We start from the raw sequence: 14,471 nt of genomic DNA on the forward strand, positions 1-14,471 counted from the left end.
CAACATAAAAGATTTCTTACTCTGAGTGCCAGGGAGTTTTATTGTGGGAACCAGTATCCAAGATGGGGTGAGGGTGACAGAATCACCAACCCTGGACACAAGACTCTGGAGACCAGTATGGAGGTGCAGTTCTATTTTATTGTGCAGAACTTTGAAGGAGAGATCAACCTGTTTTTTAGGATCCCAAGTGTGGGAATGTTCTTGTGAGAGAAGAGGTGAGGTTAATCCACTAGAAGACCAACCACCTTGTGCGGGAGCTTGATTGTTGCCAGCTGAGAAGCTCAGTGAACAGACTCTGGGAAGAGATACATAAATGAGCCCAGAACTGGAGGCGGGGCCTTTGGAGACTTCGGATAGTTTTGACTGTTCATCACGCCACTTTGAGAAGCTCCTAGAGAGAACTGCTCGAGGGAAGGCTTCGGAGCTCCGGATCCTGCTGAGGTTCCGGGTCCTGGTTACTCCAGGTTCCAGCAGAAGAAATCCTGCTGACTACGCCAAGAGAATCATTCCTCAGAACTGATATCCTTATGGTTTTGTTATTGTGTTCCTTAATCCTCTTTTCCTATTGTTTTGGCTAGTCGGGGTATAAGTGACATATGCTTGGTTAATAAGTTGTAATAAAATATATTGGTTAAGAAAATTAAACATACAGAACTAAGCTTTTCATACACTCTTGTGACCAGCAGTGTTAGGGTAATGGGATTTGGATAGCAAATCACTGTGAAGGCCAGTTGACCTCACTGATGGAAGTGTTTGGTTACAATGTAGCAGAGAACTTTCCCTGACAATGGGAAAGGGGTGTCCGCCCTGTCCCAGGCCCTACCAAGAGGCTCTTCTGGTTTGATAGGGGCCTCCATTTTGTGCTGAACAGTACTCTGCCAACACAGGGCCCCGTATATGACATTCTTTGCATCACCATCTGCAGGACCCCTGGGCCCAACATTTTTTTATTCTTCACACAGAAAATCTTGACTTTGGTGTTAAACATTATTACACAGGGCCTGATATATATATACACGTGTGTGTGTGTATGTATGTATGTATGTATGTATGTGAGTGTGTGTGTCAGTTAGAATGTCAAGATTTGAAATATTAGGGTGGCCTAGTCTTAGTGCACCAAATTACTTATGCCATACCTTTGTAGAAACATTGTGCTTATTTCTGATGGCCGAATAAATCATTTTTCTTAATGAATAACCAGCCAAACTGGACAACTGATACATACATTGGAAGAAAGGCCTGTGTGCTCAATGCTGTGCACTTTGAAAATATAGAAACACACACACACACACACAGAGACACACATACATGATATATTTACACCATTGTTACTTTTTAGGACACCAAAGAGCTATGGAAAAGACTTATGTAATTATATGGATTTTTAAATGAAAATACATTTTGAAAACATTCAGGTACAGTGATAATTTGGCTAATATGTACACAGGTTGGTTGGCCTTGATGTTACTTGAAGATGTGAAGGACATCAGCTTTGAAAATCTTTCTCCTAGAATCTGTATTTTCTTTCTTTCTTTCTTTCTTTCTTTCTTTCTTTCTTTCTTTCTTTCTTTTTACTGTCCACTAGTTTATTTGTTCAAATGCACAATAGGCTATTTACAAATAAGCCAATCTCCAACGAGGTATATTAAAATGGCAAATCTATCAACTGTTTGAAGTGCCAATGGAAACAAATTATTAAGACCCATTTAATCTGTGAGTTGAAAATCCACATTCTAGTGTAATAACAGACTCATTTCACTTTTGCCCCCAAAACACACAAGCACCAAAATTATCAAAAAACAAAAACAAAAAAAACCCCACTTAATATTTAGTAAGACGGGAATGTAAAATTTACAGATGAGGAAAAAATGTTTTCAAAAAGAAATCTTTGGATATTGGTGTACCGCCAATAAAACATTCTAACCACACTTATGATACACATAAACACTAGTAAATGACAAATACTCAAAGTGACAGGGAACTAAACAATGGGTCTTAAGTAAATTAAAGGTAGTTCAGATAAACAAGATAGAACAAAACAGTAATTTAAAAAATGAAGCCATCGTCTCCACCCACAGCCCAGGATGAAGAGGACAAAGCCCCAATGCCCCCTCACACTTTCATCAGGGGTTTGTCTGTTTAGCCTGTGTTAATTACACTGCTAACAGCCATTCTTTGTCACCCCCAAATAATACTGTACCTTCTAAAAAGAGGGGGAGGGTCAGAGAGAAGGCCAAGTCCTTCTTGGATTTCAGTGACAGGTCCCTTTAGGGCAAGGAATTACAGCGGTGTCAACCACAGCTGTGCTTGCCTCCACCCCCCCTGCTTGTAAAAGCCTGAATGACACCATGGGAGAGCACAGTTTGGGGAAAATAATCAAAACTGGAAAGCTGTCCTGGCGACAATGACAAAACAGCTATTATCATGTCTCCTTATTCATTACATTGTGACTGGAACTCAAGGTGGCTTTAAAAAAGAAAACTGTTGTTAAAAAAGGAAAAAGGTAGAATTTGTGCAAAGTCACAACAGAACATAGAACATTTACCAGAGTGGCAGTGTTTCCGTCACAATAATACTTCTTAGGAATGTTCCCGTAGTTTCTGCTGTAAGGCAATAGAGAAAGGGAAGTTGTCCGGAAAAGAAATGTAAAAACCCCAAAACCAAAATAATAATAATAATAATAATAATAATAATAATAATAATAAAAACGTTTGTCCATCAGGTATGTTTCATGTCAGGGTTCAGCAGGTGCTACAGAAGATTCAGCAAGCTGTGTTCAAAGGCAAACACTAATCACACTTTTATTCAAAAAGCTCAACCTTAAAGAGAGTCCTATGTATGAAACCCACTTGGAAAATATATCCTTGTATGGACCTCAAAAACTGATCATACAAAAAAATTTTTTTGAAAAAATAAATTAGGCAATCAAAGACGTCCTTCCCAGCGGGGCTGGAATCAGGCTGTCCCGGCAGAGCCACTGCTGCCACTTTGGCTGTAACCGGGGTCATTCTTTCCTAGCCACATTTCAGCTGACAGCTGTGTGGACCCATACATGGATGCATTGGTCCCCAAGCGCATTTTATACTGTTTGGGATCCAGACTGGGGTCACAGAAGACATGGTGATGGACGTGAGCGACTCTAACCTCCTGGCTCCTGAGTGTCTTCAACCCTGCTTGGACAACCTTGTGAGATGGAGACATCAAAGCCGCCCACCCTGACAAGATCTCCCTTATAAGTACAAGTAATGCCAAACCCACAGTTTCTCCAGAAACTGTGTTGTTGTTGTTGTTTGTTTGTTGTTTTTGTTTTGTTTTTTAGTAAAGGCAAAATGGTTGTGGCTGGGAACCTTCCCACCACAAACAATCTCTGGATCGTACAGGCTAAAGATGATTGGAAAAATAGATCTGCTGACTCAACACTGTTTGGTGCGACTCCGCTGTAGGAATTCGGCGCCAAACTCCAGGTAGACATCACAGAAGAAGAGCAAAGACTCGTTATTAAACTGGGAAGATCCTACTTCCGAGGCCAGTGCCCCTGAAAACCCTCCAGACACAGGCAAAACCTGCATGTCAGCTTCAGGGTACTCGACTCGATAATCTCTCATCAGTTCAACCTGTTGGGCCTTGCCGGGGTTGGAGTCAGAATTAAAAAGCAGAGCGACCAGCTTGACATCCTGATTTGGAACGAGACATGTCTTCCCAAAGTTTCCCATGACCCTCACAAACATGTTGAAGCGCCCAAAGGGATCAGAGTGTCGATCTTCTTTCATTTGGGCTCTTTGGGCTCCATCTTGGACCCCGGGAAGCAGGAAGGGAACAAGTTTCTTCAGGGGATTGGACAGGAAGGACAGGGAGCCAGAGTCCGGGTTGATTCTGTCCGCTAGCTCCTGCGCATCCCGCTCCTCGTGCTCCACAAACTGCATCTCGCTGAAGGTCTCTTGTAGGCATGCGTGCCTCCTCACCGGGACTGACGTCTTCTCCCCTTTGTGCATCTAATACGGGAGCAGCAGGTCCAGGATGTACTCTGCCCAGTACATGGGATTCCCACAACGGTAGCCATACTGGATCTCCTTGAAGTCGATGATGTGCCCCCGTGTCTTGGCATTGGCACTGATAATCTCCATCGCCTGCATGGCGATGTCATCCTAAGGCCTGCCTCTGTACTGGCTCTATCCCTCTCGGCGGAGGCTGGCCCTCAGTGGCTGAATATAAGTATTTCCCGGTCAGAAACTCCCATCCCAGCATCTCCTCTCCCTGGTGGGCTGCCCAGCTGGAGGTCTTCCTTGTGGATTTCCGTGCTGCTGTACTGTACTTGCTCATCGGGGGGCGATTTCCTGTGCAGCTGGGGTGTGCCATGGCGCAGCTCAGCCATCTTGCGGCTGAGTGCGTAACTGTGTAGCATGTATTGGTAGGGGAGTTGGGTTTCGCTGGGGTGTAAGGTGCTTGCTAGGTGGATTTTTACTGCTATGGAGATCTCTAATGTACCCTTTCTTGTTCTGCTCAGAATCCTCATAAAACAAGCTGCTGCACCTCATATGACAAGCCATGCTGCACGCCTGCAAATCTCTTGAACACATCTTCCTACCTCTACGTCCTCGTGGGTGGTGTACATCTCCCAGAGACGCTTGCCAAGGTGTGGTGCCATTCTCAGAAGCACTCGCCAGATCAGAATCACACCAGTCCCCGCCTCCCTATGCAGAAGTTTTCTCCAGGCTCAAGTGCCAGTTTTTCCATTGCTTCTGTGGTGCCCAGTCCCGTCTGCCTGAGAAAGATGGGGTCACTGCTATTCAAAGCCAACAGAAACCTCTCCAGGCATCTCCTCCAAAGTAAACACTATCATTTGCTCTCATAAAATAGTCGCACTTGTCCAAGTAATGGTCACGCATGTACTTGAGCATCGTGAGGGACTTCTGGGGTGGGTAGGGGTCATCTATGCCTCGCAGTGGCACTCTCAGAATGGGTATGGACGTATTTGAACCCTCAGTTAGAGAACTCAATTTTCCCAGGAATTGTCTTGGCCCATGCTCTGTAGGCGGCCATGACATGGGTCTGCAGATATTTCTGGATGGTCAGCACTCCCACGAAAAGAAAGTTCCCAGCATGCAGGACGCTTTCCGTGGCCAAGCCACGAGGCCAGAGTTGCCCCTGCTCGCATTGCCTGGCACATGGCAGGGCTGTGATGCCACCAGTCCTGGCCAGCGTACCTCAGGACTGGGGCGCTGCCCTGGGCCCACTAGGGTCAGCTCATGGGTGTAGAACGGGACTAGCTACTAGTACGAAGGCAGCAGGAAGCCCAGCAGGAGCCCTAGCAGCATGCTGAGCTAGGCTCACCTGCTGCAAGCTGCCTTGCCTGTGTCCCTCCGCCCTCTTGGCACCATTGTTCCGGCCACAGGCTCCACACTCCAGCCTGCTGCCTGTGTCTGGGAGGCCAGCCTGCCCTAGCACCTCCAGGACTGGCCCAGGCAGCATGGAGGCCGTCCAGGGCCCACTGCGCCCATCTTAGCCGCCCCTCTACCACCCCGAGCTGCCCGCAGGCCCAGTCTGTATTTTCTTTTTAAATATATTTTATTAATTTTTTTATTTTTTACATATACATTTATATTATTACATATATATAAAATAAACTACATACAGCAAAAGAACCACGGGAAATTCAGGAATTACATTCATGTTACATTCATAGTGTTTTGGCTCTTTCTATTTGGCAACACTGAAGAAAACATTTTCCTATCTCAGTGAGTCTAAAATTCTGAATGTGACTCAATATCTATCATATCTTATCTCTACCAACTGAAAACATCTATCTAGACCTAAAGACATCTTAACCCCTGAACAACTAGGCTTAATTATAAAGCTCAACTACTTGGTCTTCAACCCCATCAGAGACTTGGAGTAAAATTAATTACCTGAGCAGAGAAGAAGTGCGGATTAGCAGCTTCCTAATTTACTAAGAAGAGAGGGGGAAAAAATGACAGAGACAGTTTTCTGCCTGAACAGTCATCCTAAAATGTTACGGTATCATCTTCAGCCTTCTGGCCCAGTAAATCTGACAGAAACATTGTGAGGCAGGAACTATTGAGGACTTGCTTGCCCTGTCTTGGCAGAGTTTGGCCCTCCTCTCTGCCTGCATCCCAGCTTGGCAAGCTTTAGGCAGAATTCTGTCAATGGGGGAAACGAGGACATTTTTCTCAGTGGCTGGTTTGCCACATTTGAAGCCATCTCTATAAGGAGGTTCACTGATGCTCATCCTCATCTTTGAGGTAGGCTGGGAGTTAACCTGTCTTGTTGGCAAAGAATCATTAAAACAATATAAACATATTTAAATGCCATAGTCTGCAGGATGCTGAGGTTTTTGAAGGCCTTAACTATTTCACCTTCTCTGTCTATAGAATCGTACCTATCTGTTCCACCTAGGATGTATACGTTTGTGGTATAAATAGACTAGTAATTGAAATGGCCACAGTTTGATCAATTGACAATTAACTTGTCTAACTTACTTATCCTAAACAGCCTGCTGTAGCATTTTTAAAGTATTAGAGATAAACTTTGTATTCTGCTTGAGTGCTATGGGTACAATACTGCAGATTAGAGTAGAAATACAGTGTGTGTGAAGCACAACCTTCAATTTGAATTCTAAATCAATGTATCAAAATTAAGCTTATTTTGTATCAATATACAAATTTCTATACCAATGAATTAAAAATAACCTTGTATGCACAGTTAAGGGCCTAAGTTGAGGAGTCAACTTCACAATCCACTTTTTGTCCTAACTCCCCCTGCCCCATGCACGTCCACATCCCCGCCTTCTCTCTTTTCAGCTCCCATCTCCAAACCCAAGACAGAATGATAAAGGAACAAAGAGAAATCCCTGAGTTCAGCCTCATTTTCTCTTTGGGTAAGACCAACAGTAACTCATAACCAGCTCCCAGTGAAAATAAACACCTAAAGCCCAAGAAAGCATCTAAAAGCCCACCCAACCCTCTTAAGGGTTATGGGGTGTTGTTCTATTAGGGTTTCCTCTGCCTGACTTGGGGCCCAAATAAAAGTGGGGGAAATGGTTAAACAAGGTAAGAATATCATTTGTGGTCCAGATTCTAAATATTGAGAACTTCCAGGCTTAATAAAAGTCCTGTGTGGGACTATGTGAGATGCTGGACCAATTGGGTACAAAGGCTGTCTTGGAAGCTGTCCTGTTCTGATGGAGAACAGCAACTGAAGCACTTGGTGCTGGAACATGGAAGATGCAGGATGTCAGCATCCATCATGCTGAGAGGAATGCATCCTATCAGGTCTGATCCAGCTTCAGAGTCCTGTTCTTTTTCTCTGAAAACATATTGTTACTCACAAGCATTGTATTGTCCTAAGATTATAAGTGTATGAGGTATGCATGGTGCACCTAGCAATTAAGGCTATTTCTCTGCTCTTTACATGAGCAGAAGACAGACATCTATAAGTCTTCATTCGTGTCATATGAGGAATGGCATCTAGTCCTAAGTTCCGTGTATTCTGTAACCAATAAGAAACATTGACTATGCATAGACATTCATGTCTCAGCCTGTCTCAGAGCTATTCCATGCAGTGGGATTAGCAATATAAGCTACCTGTTGGTTCTGCAGTTTTACTTTTTTATACCCTGATTGTGGTCCCCTCCCTCATTACCTCCTGGTCCCACCCTTCATCCTCCCCCCCCCCAGCTCTCCTTAAGGGGAGCCCTCCTCCCCTACTATCTGATCTCAGCTCACCAAGTCTCATCTGTACTATCTGTATCCTCTTCCTCTGTGGTCTGGCAAGTCCACCTGGCCATGGGGAAGTGATCCACACTAGGGGACCAGAGTCCATGCAGAAGGAGCCCCTACTCCCCACACTGTGGGACCCACAAGGAGACTGTGCTGCCTATCTACTACAACTGAGCTGAGTGTCTAGGTCCTCGCCATGCATGGTCCTTGGCTGGTGCATCAGCCTCTGCAGCGACCCCCACCTCCATCCAGATTTTTTATGTGCGTATTTTATCATAATTTATTCTCTCTACCTCCTGATTGTTGTCTCCTCCCTCTTAACTTCCCTTTGCCGCCCTCCCTCCCTCTTCTGTTTATTCCCCTCCCCTAGGCGTCTGGGAACAGCCTATCCTCAGGGCAGTCTGCATCCCCTTCCACTGTGTGCCCACTAGGCCGTCAGTCTGTATTTCCTTGATTAAACTAAAATATTTCTGGAACCAAATCATAACTGCTTAATTTCAGCACAATCACCAAACTGTTGACTCATTTGAACGAAATTTTACTATCTCATGTATTAAAAATGTTTTCTTTAAAAGCCAAGTTACCTTCTGATATACGGCAGTTTAGAAAGCATGATTTTTGTTGTTGTTGTTGTTGTTGTTGTTGTTATATCTTATTCCCAGCAGGTTTCTTTGAATGAAGAATAATATTTAGGTGAGTTTTTTTTATGACTTAATTTAGTAATAAGGTGGAGTTACCTATAGATTTCTCATTTGGAAATACAAATGATTGTGCTCTTTTTATTATTGTTAATTGGGGCCATCTACTTCTCAGTAGCACTGTACCCAAGGTTGGTAGGAAATAGATTTTGCAGTGGATTGGAGACTATTAGGGATGGGAACAGGAGGGATTGGGTAGTGGAGGGAGAAAGCACTGGGGGAGATGACTAGAATTGGGGGTGCAATTTGGGGCAATGTGGAAACGTAGTGCAGTAGAAACTAAGAGAAACTAGCTTCGAGCAGTCATCTTCTGTAACCAGAAAAGGCTTCCAGTAATGGGCCTGGAACACCAACCCGGCCCCAAAACCTCTGACCTACAATTTGCCCTGCCTGCTGGATATGCTGGGGCGGCTGTGGTCCAGAGCCTGTGGGAATGGCCAAGCAATGACTGGTCCAACTTGATGGCCACTTCACCAGAAGGAGCCCACACCTGACACAGCCTGGATCCCTTGGAACAAGGGAGTGAATGGCCCAGAAGCCCATGATAAAACCAAACAGAAATAGCAAGGGAGTAAAAAGTCAATGAAATGGTTCCCAATGATATTCTGCGAGTCTCATAGATTTGGTGCCTAGCTCAGTCATCAGCAGGGAGGCTTCATCCATCAACTGATGGGAACTGATACAGAGACCCACAGCCAAACAACAAGGGAAGCTCAGCGAAGTCTGAGGAAGAAGCAGAGGAGTGGAGTACACCAGCATATGGACCACAGAATCAACTAAGCGAGGATCATAGGCTCTTTCAGAGACTGAAGGGACAAACTGTCCCCTGCATATATGTTATGGCTGTGCAGCTTGGTGGTCTTATGAGACTCCCATTGGTGGGTTTTGGGGGGGTATTTCTGACTCTTAATTGCCTGCTCTCAGGACCTCTTTTCTCCCACTGGGTTGCCTCATTCAGCATAGATGTAGGGGTTTGAGCCTAGTCTTTTTTTTTAAGATTTACTTATTTATTGCATATGAATGCTTTGTCTGCAGAAGAGGGTATCAGATCACATTATAGATGGTTGTGAACCACCGTGTGGTTGCTGGGAATTGAACTAAGGACCTCTGGAGGAGCAGGTGGTGCTCCTAACCACTGAGCCATCTCTCCAGCCCGAGCCTAGTCTTATTGTAACTTGTTACGCTGTGTCTTTTTGATATCCCTGGGATGCCTGCTCTTTTCTGAAGGGAAAGTAGGAGGAAGGGGTAGGGAGGACCCGCAAGGAAATGTATCTGGGGAAGAGGTGAGGTGGGGCCCTGGGAGGGGTGGCGGGAGGCCATACTGCAGTGAGGATCTAATGTATGAAAGAATAAAACACCCACAACAACAACAAAATCAAAAGGAAACACAAGTGCATGCTGTCTAACACAATACTAACCTATATTGATATCTTGCCTCTAGGTTTTCTCATCTTTTATATCAGGGGAAAGTAACTTTATTTTCTCCGAGTCTCCATAACATCATCTAGAAACTGAGAAGAGTAATGTCTACATTTTTGGTGGTGTTGTAAAAATTGAAGAACTAATGCACAGATGTGTGTATGGAAGCCTGTGGGGAACATTTATTGCAAAGAGAAAAGCTTTAGGTTAAGGGGCTTGATAGAAACCCTGAGGCTGCACTGTTCCTTTTACCTTGGTCTCTTTGTGGAGTTGTATGCTTGACTTGGGAGTGAGGAAATTGTTTTGGATTTTGTTATTTCTAATTCCACCTCAAGTTACAATTTCTGTGAACTCAAGACATTTTTCTGCAAAAACTGGGATAGTTTTCTCTTACGTTAAAATCATCAGATTGGATTCAATGATTCAAGTACCCTCTCCGGAGCAGGACTTTTGGCTTCTTTCAGGGATTGTGATGTGTCTGCTATCAGTAGGATGGAGGTGACCATGCAGAACAACTGAGTTGTTGAAATGCAGGCCTGCTCCAAAATGTACTTCTAGAAATTTGTTTGGTGAATGCAGTTACGTATGCGAAATTTCAGCTACAAGGACAGTTCTTCTGAAATTTTTGTAATAAAAAAAATGTCCAAACTGTCTAGGAGTAGGTTATTAGCCAAAACACTGAATATTGCCATACTACAGATTATATATTGTGCTTTGAATGGTTTGTGGGCAGGAAATGCATGCCATAGTAGAAAAGCAAAACAAGAAACCAACAAGCAAAGCCATGTTTCCAGTGTTGACATGCCCTTGTTCTACAAAGGGTAACAATGTGGACATACAGGATTTCCACAGGAACAATAACTGTAGTTGCCTTTGCTTGCATGATGAGAGACAGAGACAGAGACACAGAGACACAGAGAGACAGAGAAAGAATGAGAGAGAGGGGGGAAGAGAGAGAGAGAGAGAGAGAGAGAGAGAGAGAGAGAGAGAGAGAGAGAATTGTGTATCAAGATCTTCCTTCCCTCCATGGGGAGTTTGTGGCCAGTCTAGACTACCAGAGGCTGTCTCCAAAAAAAAAAAAAAAAAAAAAAAAAAAAAAAAACCAGAGAAAAACTAAGCGACAAAACAAAAGAAGACCATTTAAGGGTTATGTGAAAAGAGGCCTTAAAGGATGTGGGATGGTATAAACAGATGTTCTGGGAAGGGAGGTAGGGAGAACCAACATGTTGGAAGAAAAGAATCTACCCAAGAAAATGATCCCCCCCCAACCCCCAAACATGCCCTGTGTGTTGCCACGAAGCCTAAAGAGTTGAGTTGCATCCCTGAAACACTAAATAAAAAACACTGAATGAAGGAGCACAGCATGGGTATATAATGCTCTTCCAATAGATTTTTTCAAAAGTCAGATTTTTTTTATTTTAATTTTTTTTCTCAACCTCAGTACTTTATTTGTTTAGGTCAGCACTATGAGCAGGATTCATGGTGTCACCAGTGAGGTGACCGGGAGCAGGCTCAGGGTTAGTGTGTGGCTGGCCCCTTTGGTGCTCAGTGGGAAGAGCTAGAGCAAGTGCGAGAGCCAGTTCAGCCTTTCGAGCCTTGTCCACGGCACCTGTGTCATCTGCATCACCCGTGTAGGCAGCAGGAGCTGGCTCAATGGGTGCAGTATCCAGCAAGGCAGAAATTCTGTGCTTAAAGGATCTGAAATTGGGCTCATACAGACACGTCGACTTCTTCTCTTCAACCTTCAAAGATAAATAGAGATGTTGCTTTTCACTACCCATTGTACAGTTTCTATTCATTTTAGCACTTGTCTCTTAATTTTAGTCCCAAATCTTGATTTTAGTCCCAAAATACTTGTTGCTCTGTGTAATTTAGTCACTACAGCCACCGATATCCTGTGACCTCTGCTTCCTTTCTGCTTAAGGACATGGTCCAGAGTTTTCAGAAACCTCAAAAGGGGACCTGATCAGGATTATGCCTCACTTTCCTCTGCTCTTTGCTACCTAAAACCATCATCCTCTGTGTAATGGCAATAGATAAAAAAGAAAAGGACAAATGTGTTCTTTGCAGACTTCATGAGCTGGATTTTACATTCTAACCAGATTAAGTGGATGTGACAACGAGGAGCTTCAGGAAGGAGAGAAACCTTTCCCTTCTGCCTTGCATCAGTCCTTTCCCCGCGGCCTTTCAAAATGCCCCATTGGGATCTGGGGATAGCAAAATAATGAAGGTGAACTCTGAAATGCATCAACGAAGTGTGCGATTACCCAGAGCAGAGGGGAGCTGCTGAGCTGCGTGTGCAGGATCTGAAGGTGCCTTCCAACCTCTCGCTGCTTACCTATAACTCTTACACGTGCCAGCACCACTGTGGCAGCTCCAATGAGAACAGCTCCTGTAGTTTGAATGCTTGGTCCCCCACTGGGTGGAGCTATGCTGGGAAGGAGTAGGAGCTGGGACCTTGTTGGAGATGTGGCGCTGCAGGTAGGCTTTGAGGTTTCCAAAGACTAGTGTCATTTCCACTGAGCTATCTGCTTCCAGTTTGTGCCTAAGGAGCTGAGCTCTCAGCTTCTGCAGCCCCATGCCTGTCTGCGTGAAGCCACGCTGGTGATGGGACGTTATGTATCTCTTCGGAACCATAAGCCTTGCCCCAAACAAACCTTTCTGTCTATAAGCTGCCGTGGTCAAGATGTTCTATGCAAGCACTAGAATGTTACTAATACAACCATTGACTACTTTCACTAGGAGTAACATGACAAAAGCCTAAAGATTTTATTTAAACATCTTAAGGGATGTTACCCAGCATCACAAACAGATGAGACCATTCCATAATGCTGGCTCACCCAGGATGCTGAGAATACCACTGAATTAATCAGATAAATTTAGTAAGTCGAAGTTCTGAAAACAATTTAATGCTGTTTGGAGGGTGGAAAGCCTCATGTACACTTAATAACAAATAATGTCAAGAGGCCTTTGTCATTCTTTTATTCTTTTATTTATTTTTATTTTTTGGTTATTTTTGAGACAAGGTTTCTCTGTGTAGCCTTGACTATCCTGGACTCCCTTTGTAGACCAGGCTGGCCTCAAACTCACAGTGATCCGCCTGCCTCTGCCTCCCGAGTGCTGGGATTAAAGGCGTGCGCCACCACACCTGGCTACCTTTGTCATTCTTTACAGTGGAACTTGAAATTTAGCAGCCTGCTTTTGCTTCAATGTCAAAAGTGTTGATAGAACACGTTACTCAAGTGAAAACCTCACACATTCAAAACTTATCAAGCATCGTCAAATAACGTGGCACAGAGAGGAGGGAATAAAATAGCTTAAGGAGCATTGTTGGTAAAAGAAAACACTGTTGAGGAAATATTCATGCTACGTGTATATAAAAACTCTGTGTTCATGTGACAGTTTTAGACTCATTTGTTTGACTGAGAAAGATTTGTTTGACTGAGAAAGATGGACTTGGACACATAAAAGCAAAACGAGAAGTTGAGTTTGCACGTGACCAAGACACATTTGTCAGACTGAGACGCATTTTCTTCTGGCACACGATTTCTCAACCATGATTTCTCCTCATTAATTAATCATGTTTAAACCACTTATTAAAGGAATGCATGGGGCCGGGCGTGGTGGCGCACGCCTTTAATCCCAGCACTCGAGAGGCAGAGGCAGGCGGATCGCTGAGTTCAAGGCCAGCCTGGTCTACAAAGTGAGTCCAGGACAACCAAGGCTACACAGAGAAACACTGTCTCAAAAAAAAAAAAAAAAAAGGAATGCATGGTTTTGTTTCAGGGCACATGCCACATGTAAAACAGAAACACTGAAGATGACTGAGAAGACTCTGAAGATGTTTTCCTGAACCATGATTTGGACACAGGAGAACCTAGGTTTGGGGGTGCTGGGATAACATAAGTGAGACACACTTGCTGCTTGCTGTGATCTCCAGGATGGAATTCAGAACATCAGGCTTACAAGGCAAGTGCTCTGACTCACTAAAGCATTGTTATGGCCCATGTATGAACATGAGTTTATTTGTTAGCAGTTCACGAGAAAACTATGAATAGCAGCTCCTCCTTGGGAAGTGAGCTTGCTCCTTTTTCAAAGCCACACATACATCATGCCTGTGTCATTGTAAACCTTGTCTGACTGTGCCTCTTTCTAAAGTCGTCTGTTTGGCAATCTGTTAGCATGTGGTGGATAACTGACATTACCTCGCTCAGGTCTGTGACTTTACACTTTTTACACTGCAATTAAAATGCCATGGCTTCTAGGAAAGCCTTGTCCTAGGTTGGTTTTAGTTGTGTTTAAGAGCAGAAAAGCAATGCCCTTCGTATTTCAGACACATGATTTATTTCTTTGTAGGATGGAAACTACAACCCTTTTGGTTTAGTAGACGAAGGAATGTCTAATATCTATTCATAATTAGTGACACTGAAGTTTAAATTCTAATTATTTGCATATCGAAGATGTTGGCTCCTTTCCTGACTGCTCTATAACTACGCCATGGTCCTCATATTCAGCCCGTTATCATTTACTTTCTGTATCATCATAGAATTATATGTTATTAAAAATTCTGCCCTATGTTTTAAGCATGCTAACTTCCTGGGTTGTTTCTCTTACATTC

General features: G+C 43.9%; 1 pseudogene across 1 annotated transcript; it reads right to left on the reverse strand.

Moving 5' to 3' along the window:
* Positions 1 to 2,955: 2,955 nt before the first annotated feature.
* LOC311586325 (chondroitin sulfate synthase 1-like) lies at positions 2,956 to 5,378 on the reverse strand (annotated as a pseudogene). The gene is made up of 2 exons: positions 5,332 to 5,378; positions 2,956 to 5,158 (listed from the first exon to the last, which is right to left on the reverse strand). The product of its transcript is annotated as a chondroitin sulfate synthase 1-like (transcript).
* Between the last annotated feature and the right edge of the window lie 9,093 nt (positions 5,379 to 14,471).

Source organism: Acomys minous (assembly GCF_964271855.1).
Source record: "Acomys minous genome assembly, chromosome: 16".
Classification (NCBI taxonomy): Eukaryota; Metazoa; Chordata; class Mammalia; order Rodentia; family Muridae; genus Acomys; species Acomys minous.